This window comes from Lissotriton vulgaris, chromosome 6 (genome assembly GCF_964263255.1).
Source record: "Lissotriton vulgaris chromosome 6, aLisVul1.2, whole genome shotgun sequence".
In the NCBI taxonomy this organism is placed as follows: Eukaryota; Metazoa; Chordata; class Amphibia; order Caudata; family Salamandridae; genus Lissotriton; species Lissotriton vulgaris.
Window position 1 is genome coordinate 849,629,699 of NC_141694.1, and position 21,398 is coordinate 849,651,096.

The window sequence follows — 21,398 nt, forward strand, 5'->3', positions numbered from 1 at the left end:
TACGAAATGGCAAGTCTTTCAAAATGGCAGTTCTCTAGGTTCAAGTAAACCTTGAAATGGCAAACTTTAAATTGGCAAAATTACATTATGATAAGCTCAATGCTCTCTCAAGGTGCGTTGTAACTAGGTTGTCAGTATTAGAATGACAATGTATTACGTGCCCTCCTTACTAAATTGCGCATAGATTTGAGGACACTTAGTACAGGTGTAGTTGTCCTAGATATACTGCCTCACGATTTGCGTACGTGAATGAGGGTTTTTACTGACTACCCAGATGAATATTGCAGACCCTGGTTACTCAGGTCAAGTGATCCATTCCTAATTGATTTTGAATATTATGCAAGGAAGCTGAATGGATCACAATCCTTTCCTCCTTCCCCTCCTGATCTACAAACAAAAAAAAAGTATATATATATATATATATATTCAAACTGTGTTTGCCCCAAGAGCCTCCCGGGTCCAAACCAAAAGAAGCCGCCACTGCAGTCAATCCGTTTTAGAGAAACAAGTAGATTTATTGTTCAAACCTCTACAGCATGTTTCACAGCGAGAAAACCAACGCGTTTCGTGAGCTCCCTACTCACTTGATCATGGTTGTTACAAACACTGTTTGCTGAGAATAATTTAAAAAGGGAGTCCCTCCCCCCATCGGTCACATGATTCCAACCATATGTTTTTTAACACTATGGCCTTCTGGGACTCGTAGTTTCTACATTACAAAATGTCATTTTCATGTTATTTCCACAGAAAAACAAGTTATCACCCATTCCCTGCTGATAAACAATTTTTAAATCATATATTCCTTTAGTGATATTTTCATTAAGGGTTTCTTTGTAAGCCAGAAAACAATAATAGTTATACCTCCTTTTTGAATATCAGGTAATTGAGATCAAAATCGGCTTGCTGTAAAGTTAAAGCCCTCTAGTGGGCTGACTCCGTCATGTGGTACCTTATAAAGTAATCACTTATAATTTTCTTCAAGTTATTTGTACCTTACAAAAAAGGGGGGGGGAACGGTTATTGTTTCCAGCATTTAAATTCATTAATTCTCAACATCAAATTTTCAATAATAAATAGCAGGGTACTTTTGTACAGGTCTTGTACCATTAGACCTAATTAGAGCCCTCTGGTGGGCTGACATTTATGAGGGTGAAGTTTAATTATTTGTCATAAGTTTTTGTGTATTGATACTCTTAGATTTTGGCCCAGAATTAGGCTTCCAAATATACTGTGCCGTGGTTTTCTGGAGGGAAAAGTTAGTTATGGAGTACATCAAGAGAGGCTTTCATTGTTGTTAAATGTGTACATAAAGTTCCTCGGACTGGTTCAGTCCGTAAGGGGTCATTGTTAGAAAGTTCAAGATATGGCGTGATTCCTTTTGGCGCAACAATTTTTCTCGATGTCCTCCCCTTTCGGTTGGGGCCAATGTTTCCAATCCTAGAAATTTCAGAAGTCGCCAATTGCCATCATGATTTGTCTCCATGTGTTTGGCCACTGCATTTCCTCTGTCTTTGTTGGTTGTGGCCCTGGTGTGTTCCAAGATACGCTTCTTAAGCTCACAAATTGTGCTTCCTATATAGCGCAGCTTGCACGGACATTCAATTAGATAAACTGTATACTGGCTTTTGCAAGTAATTAGTTCTTTGATCTTCCAAGTTTTTCCATTCGCCATTTTGATTTGTTTCATCGGTTTGGCTATCTCGCAAACTTTGCAGTTATAGCATTTGTTGAATCCAACTGTTTTCAGCCAAGATGTTTTTTTACGGTTCATGAAATGACTATGGATCAATTGGTCTTTCAAATTTATTGTTCTGCGGTATGTGACCACTGGGTGATCACCCATCTTTTGACCAATTGTTGGATCCATTTTCAATAATTTCCAGTTTTTTCTGAGAATCTCACAATCCTGTAGCGCAACGAACACCAGCGCGAACACAGGTCCAGACCACAACGAAGGATAAAGGTTTTAAATTCAGTGCTTTTATTCCAAAATGGGCAGCAGCATGACGCATTTCGTCCGGGGAACCCGGACGTGATCACACCAATATATATACATATAAAAACGCCTCGTAGTTATATATTTATATTAATTACCTACTGCCAGTCGCCAGTAGGTAGTTATAGTTAGAACCTAGTTTCCATAGGAAAAGCATTTTCTTTATTTGCTAATAACTTTGGCGTCGTTTGACTAATTTTTCTGAAATTCTCCCAAAAAGAAGTCTATCCAGGTTAGCTCCTATCCTGAAAGTTCGGGGGTGATTTGTCAAGCAGGGACTGAGAAAAAAGGGGGTCCCAAAACACGTTTTTCCCATGTTAAATTCTATAGGAAATTTTGCGATGAGCTACAGCCTGAACTGCTGGACGGAATTACCCCAAATTTGGCATAAAGGTAGAACTTGGTTCAGAAAGAAAGCTTTTTTAAATGGTGTAAATCCGTTCAGTAGCTTTTGAGAAATTAGAAAAATAAGAGTGAAAAAAATCAATTTCCCATAGGAAACTTTGTGCAAGGCTACAGCAGAAACTACAGAACGGAATTACTCCAAATTTGGCCAAAAGGTTGCACTTGGGTCAGAAAGTGACATTTTCAAAAATGGTGTACATCTGTTCAGCAGTTACTGAGAAATTAGAAAAATAAAAGTTTCAATATCTGGGCGGAGCCTAAGCCGCGTGCACGAGTGATTGGCTGCCAGCACTCCAAACCAGGAAGTGTTGGCAGCCATCTTGTGGCTCGGTAGAAGAGAGTCACCAGAAAACTGAGGAACAAAGCTATAAAACAAGAGAAAGGGCAGGGTAGAAACCTCCTGACCCCCTAGGCCTGGTCACGGGGTCCCAGAACAAATCACCTACTCATTTAAGAATATATAGGATAGTACTATTATAATATACAGTACTGGTCCTATATATTCTATAGGGAGAACGTGAATAGAAACCGCAACAGAGAAGAACAGAAATTAGAAAATAACATTCGGAAATTTAGTGTTTATCAAATATTTAAAGTAAAGTATGTATGAAAGCCATTTTTTTATACTGCAATTTCGTAAAATATGCTCACTGAAAAAATATCTGATCAAGTACGTTATGTTTCGTAAGCTGTATTACAGGTGGCGCCAACAAATCTCCAATTCCTCTTCTGTAACAATAGGACAATCTATTACAATATAACAAATGCCACCATTGTTACACAAAAAAGAAAAGGAAAATAAAGTTATTAATAGAACAGAAGATCCATAACGAAATACTTTTGAGCAGTAATTATTTTCTGAGCTCTCTTTCTCCGGGACGTCGAAAAGTTTGATGTTCGTGGCGACAGGTCATAAACTCCTCTGAGATCATTACACTCTGAAAAATATAATATACATATTCACAGTATATGATCAAAAGAGGGGAACAGACTAAAAGCCAGAAGCTGGTGATGTTGATTATATATCTTTACTCTTTGTTCCGACGGGTCATGAACTCTTCTGAGATCACCATGACTGTTCATATTATAATATACATATTAACAGTATATGATCCCTAGGGGAACAGAGACTAACAACTGAAAGGTGGTGATGTTAATTGTAAATGTTTAGGGTTTGCGCCGATGGGTCACCAACACCTCTGAGGTCAAGTACAGTGTCAATATTATAATATACAAAGTCACAGAATAAGAGCTCAAAGGAGCCAGAAAAGGAGCAATGTTTGCTGTAATCTGTCTGTTTCTTAAAACAATCTGCAGACGTTACAGAAAAAAAGGCAAAAACATGCAATACCACTTTTTTCTACATATAAATGTTTAAATATTGACAAATAACTACATATTATAAATATCTACAATGCCATAATCAAACAACTTAAAACTCTAGAATATGTTTTGCTGCCGCAAAACAAGAATACGACACTAGAAAAAGGAATCTGCATCACAAAATGGACACGGAGAAATAACTCGCGAAACAAAGGGTGTGGTTTTTATAGTTTTTTGTTCTTGAGTAGTCTATGGAAGGAAGATGTGGCTCCGCCCATTTAGATGTCACATTTTACAGTTTACACGTGCTCACGTTTTAACTGTTTAACTTGCGCATGTGTTGGCAAAAGTTACAAACTGTGAAGCTTTAAAGGTTTCGGTTTCCATTATAACACCTATAAGGTCCTTAATATCTACATATTTTGGAGAGTTTAAAAAGTGTTATCCGGTAAACTGTGACAACAAAAGATGGATCCCAGGGACTGGGTTCCAGGACCTAGTTCATGTAATGGTGACTGACATCAATGGTCAGAGAGACCTCTTCCAGAAAGAAAAATTTCTTTCTAGTGTCCCCTCACTCACCGGGGTTGCCCCACGGTGACATGCTTCATCATAGGGGTCCTCCCAATTCTCTACGAAAAGGGGCGTGCTTCGACTCATGGACTACGCAGGAGCACTTTTAATGTGAAAGACTATGTGTTGTGCAGACAAGTGGTGGAGTGGGTGTATGTGAGTTTAAAAATACTGTGCTAGTGGGCCTCAACAGATTTATTATGCTCCTAGCCAGGTATATTAAAAATGGGGTATGTGTCACTGGTAATCAAACTATAATGAGGATTGGTTCAGTGAGCGGTCAACATGTTTCATGCTTCCCCTAGCATTTCTTCAGGACCATACAGGGACCAGCCCTGTATTTGCCACTCCTAAGTCCCCTAATAGGGAGTGATAAAGTAAAAGTTTACACTGTTCTTACCAAATGCATGCGTTCGTGCTAGAATACATACGTTTTGTACTTATTCGTGATTCCAGTTATATAGTGGATGTTTTACACCATATGTGTAATAGAAACATAATATTATGTTTCCATTACACGTTATGGGTGTCTATCGTATTGGTCACAACAAGTCCTGTGTTGTTTTTATGTGTGAAGTCACAACCACATATCATACATCATATGTTTAACACTGGGCATGGAAGTATGCACGCACCAATATGGTGTAAAACATCCACTATATAACCGGATGAGTGCGGCATGAAGGCTAACTGTGTGACCCTTTCCTGGAAAAGGGTATGAAGGGCACTAATTCTGTGTGTTTTTCTCTTTACAGAATCACGAATAAGTACAAAACGTATGTATTCTAGTACAAACGCATGCATTTGGTAAGAACAGTGTAAACTTTTACTTTATCACTCCCTATTAGGGGACTTTGGAGTGGCATATATATTACCTACTGGCAGTCGCCAGTAGGTAGTTATAGTTGGGACCTATTATCCATAGGAAAGCTGCAACATAAAACCGCAAATAACTTTGGCGTCGATTGATGAATCTTCTTGCAATTATCCAAACTTTTGGCCAGCTGAGTTCCGCTCCTTCACTGAAAGTGTGGGGGTGATTGGTGAAGCGGGGACGAGAAAAAAGGGGGGTCCCAAAACGTGTTTTCCCCATGCAATTTTCCATAGGACCTTTAGACACGGCTACAGCTCGAACAGCTGAACGGAATTACACCAAATTTGGCAGAGAGGTAGTCCTCAGTTCCGACTTGTGCCTTTTGCTTATATGGTGTCCATCTGTTCAGTAGTTTCTGAGAAAATTAATTAATAGGGGTCATTATCGGATGGACACTGTTCTTACATTTAAAGACCACAGGGGTGCATAATCATTGATTATATGTTTGATTCTAAGAGTTTATTTTCTGCTTTGTTCAGTTTTAAAACAGAATGGTATGTTTTGTAGGGACCACAACTCATATACCGCATTTTTTGTGGGGGGAAAACATATGGCTATTCATGCTGCTCATAAGTCCGTGACGAATAGGCCATGTTATATGGCATGCATTTACAATGCATGCCATTACAACGCAGTCATTACAACGACTAATTTGTTACATTGCATACCATTACAACGCAAGTCATTACAACAACTTGCTGTAGGGGGGCAGCTGGATTTTGGAATAGTAAAATTTACTATTCCACCTCCAGTCTGTGCAACAGTAGGGAAGGTGTTGGATTTTAGATCCAACACCTTCTGCCCCCTACAGCAAGTCATTGTAATGACTTGCGTTGCAATGGTATGCAATGGAACAATGCAGTCATTGTAATGACCGCGTTGTAATGGCATGCATTGTATAGCATGTATGGTAAATGATGTTTACCGTTCGTGACTACCTCCAAAGATAATGGGAGAAGGCTCAAATGGATTCTCCCTTAACTTTTAATGTTGTTATGATTCAGACCTGTAATGCTGAATTTAGGATATGTTTAGACAAGGCAGCCCTGTCTGATTGTACTCTTAAGGCTTTTGACTCAATTTGTCTTTATGTTAGTTTGCTCTCACTAAGTTGACGGGGCTGGATCACCTACCTTCAGTAAATGGTTTGATAGGAACCGTACAAAGACAAGAAAGGAGCTTCTGTTGACTCTAAAAAATAAACACCAGAGGGTAAGGAATAGATTAAGCAGTGCTGGGGCTGCATATAGAGCTGCCATCCGGGAAAGAAAGCTGCAACTGAAGAGTGATTTGTGGGAGGATTTAGCAAATGTGAGTAATCTGAAGGATAGCACTACCTTTTGGAGGACTTTGAATCATTCCTTTTTAAAGACAACCAGCTCTCCTATCAAGCCAGTACTGCTCCTGCTCAGGCATGGGTGGATTATTTTTCTAGTTTATTTGATCATGATTTTTCTGTTCCTGTGAAACAGCATTGTGACCCTGGGTGTGAGTGGTTTGCTGGGTGATCTCTTCAAGTCATTAGCGGATCTGTGGGCTTCACTTATTACTTTGCATGTTAATGCAGCTATTTGTGGCCCATTACGAGAAACATTGCGTCAGTCAGTAATAGTTCTGGTCCTTAATAATGGCAATAGAAGCAACACAGCCTATTATAGGCCACTTTCCCTTGTAGATACTGAAGTCAAAATAATAGGGAAAGTTATTTTGAGAGATTATCATACTGGGCCAATAAGAACAATATTCTATCCAATCTCCAATACAGGTTTCGGTCTGGCAGGTGCACGATTGAACAGAATTTAAATGTGTATCTTTTAACAGCTAAATATACAGTGGCTGGGAAGGGTTTGATCCACTTGGCCTTCATGGGCCTCAGCTCTGCCTTTGATATGGTTAACCGTGATAGGTTATGGGAGGAGCTGGAGGCCATTGTGGTCGATGTGGTCTTGGTTGCATTTTTGAGAGACCTTCACTCTGACTTAAGGGCAATGGTGAGCTCAGGGACGGAGGGGGAATGTGCTCAGTATTTTACCATAAAAAAGAGGTGTTTGACAGGCTTCCCCGCCCCTTTTTTATTTATAATGTACATTAATCATCTATAAGGGGTGCTGGCTAGCAGTGGCCTAGATGTTCCAATTGTAAAGGGTAGACCTGTTTCCGTGTTCTTATACGAGATGATGTGGTTTTAATTGCTCAAATGGTCAGAAGCTTACAGCGACTTTTAGATGTATTTGTTTCTCTTATGAATGAAATGGATCTTTCTGTTAATCATAAGAAATCCTATTTTATGGTGGTCAGACATAAGAACACAAATCAGCCAAGTCAGTAATTCAGGAACATTCTGTAAGCAGAGTGGAAATTTTCTCTTGTCTGGGGATTCTCCTAAATTCAAACCTTAGCTGGCAACCCTTGTTTAAAAAAAACGTAAGGACACTAAAGAGGGCTATATCGGGTCTGAATAATTTTGCCAATCGGTTGGGACGTAGGGCAATATATCAAATGTTAGTAGTCTATAGGGCAAAATGTGTTCCCATGGCAACATTTGGCAGTGAGATCTGGGGCTTTGCATTCATCCAACCCATTCAGGTAACTGAAAATAAGTTCTTTAGAAGTATGTTGTCAGTGGGCCAAAGTAGCCCATCTGAAATCATTCATGATGAATTGGGCACACATTTTATCTCTGATTTTATTTGATTGTGTCCACTTTGATTTTGGTGCTCACTTTGGCACAAGGAGGAACTAGATTTTAATAGCATGATTCTTTGGGACTGTTTGTCTCTAAATATCCTGCATACTCCCTGTCTTCAGTACATAAAATCGTCCTTTGAGTATTTACGGAGGCCTAACTTATTTTCTGATCCCAAATCCATTAAAAAAAAGATGATGCTTGGGTCAGGCAAATGTTCTCGTCCTGGGTTGTAGCCGAGGGAAGTCGCCTAGCCTACTAAAGCAGTCCATGAGTTTATATGTTATGGTTAAATCAGTGAGGGGGATCAAGACGTATCTCCTCCTGAATCTGCCAAAACATAATGATATTTTAACATATTTTAGAATGAGTATTTTTTGTCAGCTTCTGTTTCAAAACGGGTTGTGGCATAAGTCAGCTTGTCTACCCTCTTGTACCTGTGATAATGTGTATGCGTGTGATGCCATGCATTTAGTGCTGATTTGCCCCAGATTCTCTTACTTGTGGGATAAGTATATTAGGCCATTTTTGCTGCTGATGAATTTTAGACATTTTAGGCCTGCTGTTTTATATTCACAATTGTTATCTACACCTAAACTGAGTTTTTTTGTTTGTAGGTTTCTGGCAGCTGTTTTTAGTGCAAATGTTTAATTAATGGGGTCTATTTTTAATCACACTTTTGCACTGTAAGAAAGACTGCTGTGGTGGCATAGTTTTTAGGTTGTTGGTATGTATAGTTTTGTCTGTCTGACAATGAACTTAATGTTACATGTAATGATTTGTTCTGTTCTTACGTGCACTTTTATGATTTTCTTGAAAAATCAAGTAAATTCTGTGAACTGAACTGTACTTATACTCTTTGCCTAAGCACGTTTACTTGCAATGGAACTGATCATAATTCAGTTCAATATAGGTCTACCACAAGTTATGCAACATGGCATGATATACACACTGTCATTAATGGTAATTATCTAGACTTACCTCAGAACTAAATAACCCACGTCAAGAACCTTTGGCTCCTTATTGACTGCAAACTCAACATCACAGTCCAAGTCAACAACATTATTGCCTTATGCTTCCAGATACTGAAGATGCCGAAGACGATTTTCAAATGGTTCCCAGTCAAGACCCGGAAAATCATCACCCACACTCTTACCACCAGCAAACTAGATTTCAAGAATACCCTCTACACTGGGGTAAACAAGCATCTCATCAGGAGGTTGCAAACATCCTAAACTCAGCAGCCAGAATCACTCTCAACCTCCCACAACACTCACACATCTCACCTCACCTCAAGGAGCTACACTGGCTACCCATACACAAATGAACACTTTTCAAACTCCTCACCCAAACTTTCAAGGCACTCTGGCCCAACATACCTCCACAATACCATCTGTTTTCACAAACTTCCCAGACACCTAAGCTCGAAAGGACTCCTATTTGTACACATCCCACGCATATGGAAAACCAGATCTAATGGCTGAGCTTTCTCCTACATCACTACTAAAGCATGAAATGTGATGCTGTTACACATTCGAGCCTCCTCCTCACATCTTGAATACCTGCCTTTCTGAGTAGTCACATTAGGCACTAGGCTTGACTAATTTCACACCTGCTCCGCAACAGGCTACCTCCTGGGTGAGAGTGTGCTTTACAAATAAAAAGAACATGACCTGACCCAAGAGAAGCAAGTGCACTTTATGGAGCATTCAGTTCAGACTGCTACAAAACTCAACCATAGCTGGAGTATTCTTTTAGTCTGGATGATTTCTTTTGTTTCCCATGTTGTGTGCCTGTTTATGTCAGCGCCCGCATCCCTAACATGGGGCGGGCTCAGAAGCAAAATGATTCCCTCTTTTGCTTGTGTCACGCCCAATGCAAGTGAGGGAATGCCATCAGAATATAGTACTGGGTATACATGTGTACCAGCGCTATCAGAATTACAGAAGGGGCCACACAAGCATCTGCAGCCAGGGCAATCTGTGTAATACGGCCCCAGAAGATTACCTGTTTGACTTTAATTACCGGTTTTACATTTGGCATGCATTAAAGCTGCTTTTACTTGTCAACAATACTGCTTTCTCCCCTCCCCCAATGTGTTGCTGTTTTTTAAAACTTTTTTATCACTGAAAGTACACCACAAAAGAATGACATGAAAATAAAGAGTTGCAAATTTCACAGCGTGCAAAGAAATAGGTGTTGGACAAATTGCAAGGAGTAAGTAGCCAGTCTTCCTAGTGAGATATGTAAAGGCTTGCTTGTGGTAACAGGGACCTCCTTAAGCTTGAACTATTATTGCAATCTGCTTGGAATACTGGTGCTTGTGTTGAAGCCTGATGAGTATATACATCAGTTCTTACTTTCAAACAACTCTACAAGCTCTGTATGACTGTTTGGAAGAAGATATGAAGTAATTCTGGGGCTTGCAGTCTACCTCCAGGATTGACAAATTTGGGCCTACATTGGCCGACCAAAACTTACCCTTGGCCCATCCAGATACACATTTCTGGAATTGGGCCTGATTCGACTGTACAAACAGAGAGGCAGGTTTGTCTCAGAGTGTCACTTTTTGCAGCAATTGAAATTAAATAAGACAATACTGTACGTACAAGTGCATTTACACATGTGTGCCTCATTGTCCGTGTTGTCAGCGTTGGTGAGTTGTGATATTTGAATCATTCTGTGGCCCTCGGTCAATAAAAATCCACTGCTGCTTCTACATTTGAGGAATGTCCAGGTTCTTTTTGCTTTTAAAAATCTGGTCACCCTAATGTGCTCCTTTCTCCATTTTGAAGATTGTCCCATAAAAAAAGTTGTTTCTTAACTACGTATTATTCCAGGCCCTTATTATTCCTGGGCACATCTCACTAATAAAGCGCTTTCAAATCGGACCTTGGACTCCTCTGTGTCAACATGACACAAAACATGCCAACCAAACGAACGAGAAATCCTTGCGAGGAATGCGGGGCCCGTCTACCTCGCCGCTGGCCTTTTCTGGGACTCTGACCTTTCGCTGAGGCAATGCCTTCGAGATTTCTGTAGATATTTTTGGGACTGACAGGTACAGGCTTTGGAAATTGAGTCAGTGAGCGGGCGGAACGAGATGTGAAATATGTCGCACCCGTTTTGTGTATAGTAGCAATAATGTTTGCATGCTACACTTTCGAGATGTTTTTGGAAAAGCAGTGGACAGGTTTAGGGTTCACCTATGCCATAACGACTTTACGAAGGAAGGAGGGACGGGAAAGAGTTTATCGTTTTGTTTTTGTTATTTCTAGCCCTCAGCTTTTGCTGTCCCTGCAACATCTTGCTAAATAAGCCTCGCCCGTGTGTTTGGTTGCCATGTGAAGCTCTAGACACGGCGCCCACGTTTAGTTGGAAATATTTGTTTACACAAGTAATCTCATGTGATAGGTTGACCATATGTAAGACTGTGAGAACACTTTCCCCTTTTATTAGTACCTAAGAGTCCGCTGGCCTTCTTCTGCCAAGTGCTTTGAAGATTTTACAGCTAGTAGCTTAACATAGAGAGGCCAGTAGGGGTGGGGGCCGCGGGGGGGGGGGGGGGGGGGGGGCTGGGGGTGAGGGTAGGCGGGGAGGGGGGGGCGAGGGGGGGTGCAGACTCCTGTCACTCTTCCAACAGTGCTGTCAAGTGCATCAGCTGTTACAGGACGCAGACACTGACTGCTACACAATCACCGTCTGCCTTGAAAATACACGTTTTACGTAATCATGCGTCAGGGAGAGAATGTATTCAAATGATATGCCATGTGCGTCGTAGATCCTCTGCGCTCTGCGTCATTGCGTACCATGAGCTGCGTTAACGATAGGTAAAACGTTATACGGAGCGTGGAAACGACAGTCTAAAGTACTCATACCTTTAAGGTAAATCTCCTAGTTTGCTTCTGCTTTTTTTGCCTGCCCTGCTTTATTAGTCATTCTTATCTCCCCTTTGCACTCTATCTCTCTTTCAATCCTTTCTTCTTTCCTCTCACTCACATTATTCTATTGCGATGCCCACCTACTTACCTTACTACCACCTTCCTTCCCCCTTCTTCTTTTTTACTTTAGCTCCCTCTCTTCGCCGTTCTCTCTCTCATGCCTCCTTTCTCTTATCCTTCCTCTCTGCTCTACTCAAGAAACCCCATACTCGGAGGAAGCCGAACATGATCATACTATTGGCGCAGCGATTATGTCATCTATTCACCAGGCCGTTTCATTAACCCCGTCCCTCTTGACTTCTACCTGTAGATAAAGAACTCTCTTCTCTCCCATCTTATGAAGAAAGAGGCTCAAAAGAGGCGGTTTTTTTCCAGGTGGTCGCCGGAAACCCAGAATGCCGTATTTCTGTGGGTTTTGCTCGAGCGAGCAGTGGAATATTAAAAGGGCCCTGCTTAGACCTCCGCGCTATCTGCAGTCTAAATATTTTATAACAAAAGTGCAGCGGCCTCTCTCTGTTCGCATGCCAGGCCTATCTGCTGTGCGGGCGCCGAGCTCTTCATATTGCGAGCGAAAGATAACCTTGATGGGGTACACTTATCGGAAGCAGAAAAGAGTTTTTTTTCCTTCATTCCTAGAAAAAAGTCTTACTTTAATATTCCTCCTGTTTGCTTCAGCAGCACATTCTGCAATAACGCGAGAAGACAAATGCAATAGCGTCGCACATATCTGCTCTATGAAGACAAACTATGAAGACAAACTATGTCTTGTTTGTTGACGAGTTCCTATTTCAATGACAGTGTGAGTGAACGGTGACAGGCGTCTACATTGCAGGGGGATAATTACATGTAATCGCTCTTTGTTTCTCCGTCTTCCGATTAGATTCACCCCATGAAGACAGCTGAGTGGCATTTATTCTACAAAATTCGTGTTTAATTAGCGTGTGCGCCTTCTCCAGTGGCACCTCAAAAACCCACCCACTGCTTAGGTGGATCTGCATGGTTTTAAGCTCGATTTCATGAGGCAATTTGTCCCAAGATAAGTTACAAATCACCATATATAAAAACAGTCAATTAAAGACAGGCTGACTTAATAAGTGAGTTTTAGGGCAGAAATAAAACATTTATGAAGATTTATTTCAGAAATGTAAAAGGTACAGTACAGTAATAGTAAAGAGCAGATGCAGCAAATCTTATTTAAACAGGTGTATTTGTAAAGCGCACGTTTTCCCCAGCAACGGGGCATCTTGGCGCTGAAATAACAGATGTATATTGTTACCCAACTCAATGGTACTCATTTTATCGACCTCAAATGGATGAAAGGCTGAGTGGACCCCCGGGGTTTGAACCTGTGACCATGAGGTCGAACACAGGCCCCTGCAGTGGATGCATTAGTCCACTGAGCCACCAGACCCGGACTTATTAATGAAGCCTTGCAACCATTTTTCGCAGCTGTTGCGCCACTTTCTGTCATGCACCAGTGGCGTAAAAAATGCGCCATGTTGCGCACTATTTACAAAGTGACGCATCTAGGCAGATGCGTCAATCTGTAAACCCCTGCGCCACATTATACATGCGCCAGCTATAATGTATCCAGGGTGGGCAGTACTCCACAAAAAGCCTTGCAGAAGTGGTGCATTGAAATCAATAAGATTTCAGTGCACCACTTCTAGGACGCTACTGCGTAAATATCTTATGCCTGCCTCACAGCAGGCGTAAGACTGAGGCAGGCCCTTTCAAATGGGGCTTGCCCCATGTGAAAGGACACATTGCTAGAGTTGCGTCTGTTTTCAGACACACCCCAGCAATGCATCACTTTTGCTTCTACAGATACGTCATAAATACTGACGTATCTGTAACTCCTTGCGACATGGTGCACCATACATTAAATATGGCACATTCATACTGTCGCAAGGAGAGTGCACTGTCACATCGCTGTTTTCACGCAGTGATGCAACAGTTTTCAAAAACGAGGCCCTTAAAGTCATTGGAATGAGGGATCTCAGTAATAGGACAATATAGAATAATAGGCAAAATCAATAAAAGACTAAGGACCTGATTTAGAGTTTGGCAGAAGGGTTTTCTTTGTCACAAAGATGATGGATATCCCTTCCGCCATATTACCAGTGCATTATATCCAATGGCATTTGTAATATTGAGGATGGGATATCAGGCCCTGAGTCCCAAATCAGACCCTCCAGGATTTCGCGATTTCACGATTTGCCGCAAAATAGGCACTTTTGTAAAAATGCCGCGATTTTTACGAAAGTGCCCGCGAAATTGGCATGTTTGTAAAAATGCCACTGATTTTTGCAAAAATGCCTGCAAAATCTGTATTTTTGTAAAAAAAAAAGCTTGTGTGTTACCACATTACTGTTTGATCTTAATGTAAATAATGTAATAAATGCTTAAATCTTTAAAGTGATTTTGGCCAATAAAAGATGATCCTGCACACAAGACTAAAGATAATTCATATAAGCAAGCAACTAGGACACAGCATTTAATATAAAACAGAGCTGTAGTTAGAGGATGCATCACAGATCATTGTTTCAGTTCCACTCCATGCAGGAGACAAAACTGGAAATAGTCAAGGGAAAATCATGAAGTGGTCTTACACCATGGTATCCTAACCACTAATCAGTTCTTAAGAAGTGAGTGAAAGAGCAAACCGGGGGCAGGTACTAAAATCCTAGAAATTCTATTAGTCTCCAAAATGCTTCAAGAAGGAAATTAATACATTTGGCATTTTGCTAGTTACCTCACACTGCTTTGTTCTTATGTGATGAGAATAAATATACATTTAGTAGGATTCTGTTAGTTTCTGAGGCGCAGTAGTAAAGATTAACGTTCAATCCGCAGATTCGTCACCTTCAGAATATCCCGACACCAGACTAGAATCAGAGAATTTTCACAGTAATGCTGCTGTGTGCCTATAAGCAGCTTCGTGTGGCTCAGCAGTAACTTCATTCAGCCCACAGAAACAATGATTGTTTAAACTGTATCTGAGTTTCAAACTCTAAATTCGGTTCTAAGGGTGAACTTTGGCTGCAGAGTCTTATCCCAGGAGAAGCTTCTTGGCATTTCAACGAGCTGCACCATAGAACCCCACCCTCTAGGCTGTAGAGGACACAGGCAATGCTGGTCACAAGTGTTTCCTAGTACGCTGGAGTCCCCTTGGATCCATGGAACAATAACAGGTGCTACACGCTTTGGTAGGGCAGCCTAGTTATTATTTTAGAAGGTTGGAGAGCGTTTTTCACCTGCCAACAGCTAAAAGAAAGAATAACAAGGATTCAAAAACTGGAAATGTATTCTTACCTCAGCGACCTTCCATGCGCATTGGTATGAAGAACACAAACCCTTTGCTCTCCACATCCCTTCATAAGGAGCTCTGTGCACTTTGGCTCCGTTTCCTGAAGTGCGGCCTGAAACTATTTCTTCCCAATTCGAATTTTGTTTTGAAGTGCAGTTGGCAAAGCTAGTATGTCTGGCTCTACCAAGGATTGTTTCATTTGCAATATTTAGTATTCTATTTATCATTTCAAGAAACTAACACGTTGTACATTTTGGTGTGGTATGCTAGTGGTAAATTATAACCAAAATAATTTTAACATATCTGGGAGGCTACCGGTTCCCTGTGAAGTAAATATTAAAAATGGAATTAAAACCTAAAATGGTAAAATAATGTCTTTGACACTTTGATTCTCCAGTACATCGCACTGAAGTAGGCTACTTTTGTTGTAGATGTGCACATTGTACACAGGAAAAAATGCCACCACTCAAAGTGAGGGGAGCCAATGGTTGAAGTGTGCTGACCCATTGGTCTGTTGTAAGCTGTGGTGGGCAGAAGCAAAATGTGATTGATATTAAAACAGACCAATGGATGAGGACGGCTGACTGAAAGTCCCTGTATGTACGTATGCGTATCTATGTATTCCTTAAGAAATCTTTTATGGAAATACAAAAGGTCTTGGGTGACAACAGACCCAACAAGTATTGGCAACGCCAATAGGTCGCAGCAATGCCTGAGCTATTAGCCTTGTCATTGTGAATGTCTTTTAGCCATGTTGTCTAGCAGCACATTTGCTGTTCAGCCTGGCAGAACAAATGCATGAAAAAAAATCAGTTAAAGGTTTACTCAAGGCAAATGCTAGAAATGCTCTTTTCAGGTGAGGTTAGCATAACTGTTATTCCTTTAAACTTAAATGTATTTATTTTTGATGAACACTACCAGTCACCTCTGAACTATGGACCAAGACTTGCCACTCATTAGACAAATAACTCCTCTACAGGATCTTTGTTTGATGACCTCGTCAGGAAGAAATCCCAGCCCTTCATCTCAGCCATTCATCCTTCCAAGTTTGATAAAATGAGTACCAGTGAGTTGGGTAACACATTTTCCTTTACTCTCAGTAGCACTAGGAGACCTCCTCTGGAGTGAATGAGCGCCCTACAAATACACCTATTATGTTGTGCCACATAGTAGCAGTCAGCTTCCCTATACAGACCCTCAAGGATTTCGCGATTTCAGGCTGAAAATGAATGATTTTGAGTAAAATAAAGTTTTGCAAAAATGCCGCTAAATTTCCATATTGTTCCGCTAAATTTGCTAATCCATGCCACTATATCCTGGGAGGTCTGCAAATATGCAGCAAAATTAGTAGGAATTTTGACAGCACCCTTAGTAGCATAGAAAATGTCTTATAGAGTTATCTGTCTCACCCTCAAATTTGAGTGTTTACATAGAAATTCTCTCCATAGAACAGTTTGAAAAGTGCAGAATCATTGTGGTGTGAGCAAAGAAACACATTTTCAACAAATCAGGATACAGAATTCAAAATTGTCATTCAGTTTTACCCACTAAGAACAAACCCACTGAATGAATGTTGAGTCAGTACATCTGATCTAGTGTCATGCGGAGGTGTCAGAACAAACTAGTTACATAAAAAACAGTGGACCATTGTGAATTAATGTATTGGATTACGTAGACAAAAACGTGAAGGCTCCAGCTAAAAGATATTATTCAGATGCTAATTTTGACTTAGGAGTTGGAACATATGACACATATACAGCTCAGTCTCTTTTGCTTGACTTTGAGTCACTGGCTGAGTTAATGTGTCAAGGTGAGGACCCCAATGGCAGACTAGGTATCATGGAGCAACAGGTCAGATTCCTATTTGATATTACTTTGATTTCCTTTTGGCAGATGCTGCTTTGTCAGGATCATCTATTGATCATCTATGCCACCAGAGAGCAAATCTGGATGAGGGCTTGGAAGGCGGACAATGAAAAGGAAGCTCACAAAGCCAGCTACCCTTCAGGGGAGCCAAACTGTTTGCTCCCCAACTTGAAGATTTATTGCAGACGTCGATACAGGATTGGAAACTTTCCGCTAGAGGAAGAGGTTTTGGATTTCCTAGAGCCTTTGGGCATGTGGCTTCTACTAGAGGAAGTAATCTGCTGTTTCAGGGTAAGGGTCATGGCTGGGTGGTGCCTTCTCTGACAGACCCCAACAATAATCCACCGTTCCTCCGGTCACCCACTCATCTTCCAATTCCTTACTACACCGAGAGAGTGGGAGAAAGAAACAACTATTTTTTCTTGGCCTGGTAGGTGAATGTAACAGATGCCTGGATACTTCTTTTGGTAAAAAAGGGTTACGAGATAGACACTTTGCCTCCTCCAGAGGAAACTTTTGTTTCAACTGTGTGAGGAAATGAAATTTTTGCAGTTTCAAGTTTCAAGTTCAAGTTCAAGTTTTATTTTTTATGATAACGGAACAACATTAATTACATAATTAAATAGAAATGTCAATACAATGTTAAAAAACATTTAAAGAAAGAGAACAATTTAAAGCAAAACATTTCGTTCGGAGGATTAAACATAGCTACAATGAAATCATAAGCAGTAAAAATACCCAGCTGAAAACACAAAGGTTTTAACCATTTACGTCTGTGTACCATAAGGGCTGGGCAAACAAAAACAACATGGTATAAATCCTGGGAATAAAGTTTACAAAGATCACAGATATCTGTACCACCATGCCATTTAAACAATAAACAATTCAATGGAAGTAAATCATATCTCAACAAAAAAATAAATCGCCTAACTGCATGAGGAAGATTCCAACCTAAATATGGTTGAAGTTTTTTAATTTCACAAGAGTTACCGAGGGGGAACATTCCTCTCTTAGATTTTCGGATCGTACTGTCAGCTCTAAAACTCAACTCCCAAGACGAGGTCTTTAAAGATAACTTTAGTTGGGGAGCTGATAGTGTAAAAAGACTTTGTTCATCTATCTGTAATAAAGAAATTGCCTGTCTGAAGTTCCTTACAATAGAGGAGTAAACATTATAGGACCCAGCAACTCATTTTTTATTTGAAACCTCAGGGTGCCAGGCTTTCCTTCAGCAATATTAAAAACCCATCGCACCACACTCGCTACTGCCTGGGACCGTGCACTACGCAAACCAAATTCTTGTCTTAACGAAGACGTAGAGCTTGCAGTATTTACAGAGGCTAAATTACGAAGAATTCTTCCTTCAATAGAATCCAAGAATTTCCAGCATGCCATGTCCACTATTTCCAGTCCGTAGATTAGAGATGCGGGGATTTTTGCCCGATAGACTTCGAGCAATATGGAAAAATGCCTCCGACCTGTCGCTTTATATAAGGAGATAAGACTCTTCCCTTGAGCGAGAGCTTTCCTACCATTTTTCTCTGTATGGGTTTTTTCTGATAGATTACTCGTGACTATCTTCCCAAGAAAGGGGTAGGATTTAACTACTTCTAGTCTTTCACCCCCGACAGACCAGTAATAATCGATGTATTTAGGTTTTCTCCTTCCACAGAAGCACATTATTTTACTTTTTGAGGTATTAATTTTTAAAAAGTGGGCCTCGGAGTAGGAGTTCAAACTTTTTAAACGATTATTCAAACCCTTTGGGGTGGGATCCAGAATTAAAATATCGCCGGCATACATTAAGCATGCAATGGGTGATCCCCCTAATACAGGGGCAATACCATTGCTCGTAGATAATATGGCTTTAGGTAAATCAGCAATGTATAGGGAAAATAACAGGGGCGCCAACAGGCAGCCCTGTTTAAGCCCATTATTGGTAGGTATTATCCTGGAAAGTCCTCTATCACCACCCATTAAAACTCTACACCAGGTGTCTGTATGGAGTGCGATAACTAGTTTCAAAAAGCTCGGGGGCATTCCTAACTTTATTAGCTTACTCCAAAGCAAAACTCTTTCCACCTTATCAAAGGCCGTAGAGAAGTCAATAAATGCTCCATAAATACCTCCTCTACGGACTGTGACATATTTTTCGATCAAGATTTGGAGAGCGGTAGAATTATCTAAGGTACCGTGTTGTTTTCTAAAGCCAGTCTGCTCTAGTGGGAGAATTGCGGACATGGTCACCCAGTCATTTATAGAATTCAATAGACATTTGGTGAAGACCTTGCCTATAGCGTCTAGGAGAGCTATTTGTCTATAATTTTCAGGTGAATCCCTGGCGCCCTTTTTAGGTTTTGCCTGGCGAAAAGATGCGCTCTGCGCATCTTTTTCGCGCAGGCGAAAACCTAATGAGAACTGTAGTGTGGGTTTGGGTCGGCCCTCGTCATTCATTGGCTGGCTCCATAAATGGAGCCTAGCCATTGGACGAGGGGCCTGTCCGTCAATGCCGGACCAGATTCGGGGGCGTTCCCGAGATTCTTTGGCTTTTGCCGACGTCACGCGACGTCAACCAAAAGCCAGGAACGCCCCCGAATCTGTTCCGGCATTGCCGGCACTTCTGCGTCTCTCCTCCCCCCTTTCCCGCCCCCTCCCGCTTGTTTCCCGATGCTGGCCTCGCAATGGCGCTGCGTCTCTCCTCCCCCTTTCCCGCCCCCTCCCGCTTGTTTCCTGATGCTCGCCTTCCTGCTCCGGCCGTCGTGTGCACAGCCGTTTTGCCCGTGAAAATCACCGCCGCAGCCCCGGGGCCGCGGAGAAGCCGAGGGAACCACCGCTGACATCACCCGGGAGCCGCGCTGCCATTGGTTCAGGCTGCGGGAGGCTCGCCGGGCGACCTGCGCGGTGAGAGAAAGGACTGCAGGGCTGGGGCAGAATCAGTGCGGAAAGCATCACTTACACTCCCCCTGGTTTCTGGGCGCTCGGCAGTCCGGGCCTTTGTTTCTTTTGTGTGGTTATTCATTACTTTTGTTTATGTTTCATTGTCCTCGCTCACTGAAACGCCCATTTCAGCAGTTCCTTGCTGTTTGCAGATCGGTGGATGATTGTCAACGGCTCCGCATTTCACCCGGCCGGTCCCTTTAAGAGGAGGCGCGGTGCCTCCCTCCTCGGTTTGCCAATGGGATCTTTCTCGACTTCTGAAAGAGGCTGAGATAAGAGAGCTGAGGAGATTATCAGCCTTTGAGTGGAGGGAGGGGGACGGGTCACTTGAGCGCCCCCCCATCCAGAGGAACAGTCCGGACACACCCCCGGCAGCAGTCACACCACAGCGAGCTAGAGGGGTGTCCTGCATTCACCCCGGAGCCCCCAACCTCGTCTCCGACTCAGTGATCGCCGCAGAGCTCGTCCCGCCTGCACCCAGGAAGAAGCACCCGAGGGTGTCCGTGCTCACTGAGTGTGCACTCACAGCCTCACTCCATCGGTGGACCCAGGAAGAAGCACCCGAGGGTGTCCGTGCTCACTGAGTGTGCACTCACATCCTCACTCCCTCGGTGGACCCAGGAAGAAGCACCCGAGGGTGTCCGTGCTCACTACTCCCTGAGTGTGCACTCACACCCGGAGCCTCGTCCCGCCTGCACCCAGGAAGAAGCACCCGAGGGTGTCCGTGCTCACTAGTCCCTGAGTGTGCACTCACACCGGAGCCTCGTCCCGCCTGCGCCCAGAAAGAAGCACCGAGGGTGTCCGTGCTCACGTGTGTGCACTCACAGCCTCACTCCATCGGTGGACCCAGGAAGAAGCACCCGAGGGTGTCCGTGCTCACTACTCACCGAGTGTGCACTCGCACCCGGAACCTCGTCCCGCCTGCACCCAGGAAGAAGCACCCGAGGGGGTCCGTGCTCACTACTCCCTGAGTGTGCACTCACACCCGGAGCCTCGTCCCGCCTGCACCCAGGAAGAAGCACCCGAGGGTGCTCACTAGAGCCTCACTCCATCGGTGGACCCAGGAAGAAGCGCCCGAGGGAGTCAGTGTTCACTACTCACTGAGTGTGCACTCACTGTCGGAGCACCCTCCCGCCTGTGGACCTTGAAGGAAGCACCCGAGGGTGTCCCGTCCGTGCTCACTGGAGTCTGCACAGTGCACTCACTCTCAGAGCCTCACTCCATCGGTGGACCCAGGAAGAAGCACCCGGGGGAGTCCGTGCTCACTGGAGTCTGCACAGTGCATTCTCACTCAGAGCACCCTCCCGCCTGTGGACCTTGAAGGAAGCACCCGAGGGAGTCCGTGCTCACTGGAGTCTGCACAGTGCACTCACACCCAGAGCCCCATCCCGTCTGCGGACCTTGAAGGAAGCACCGAGGGTGTCCGTGCTCACGTGTGTGCACTCACACCCGGAGCCTGCCCCCGCCCGTGGAGCTTGGAAGGATAT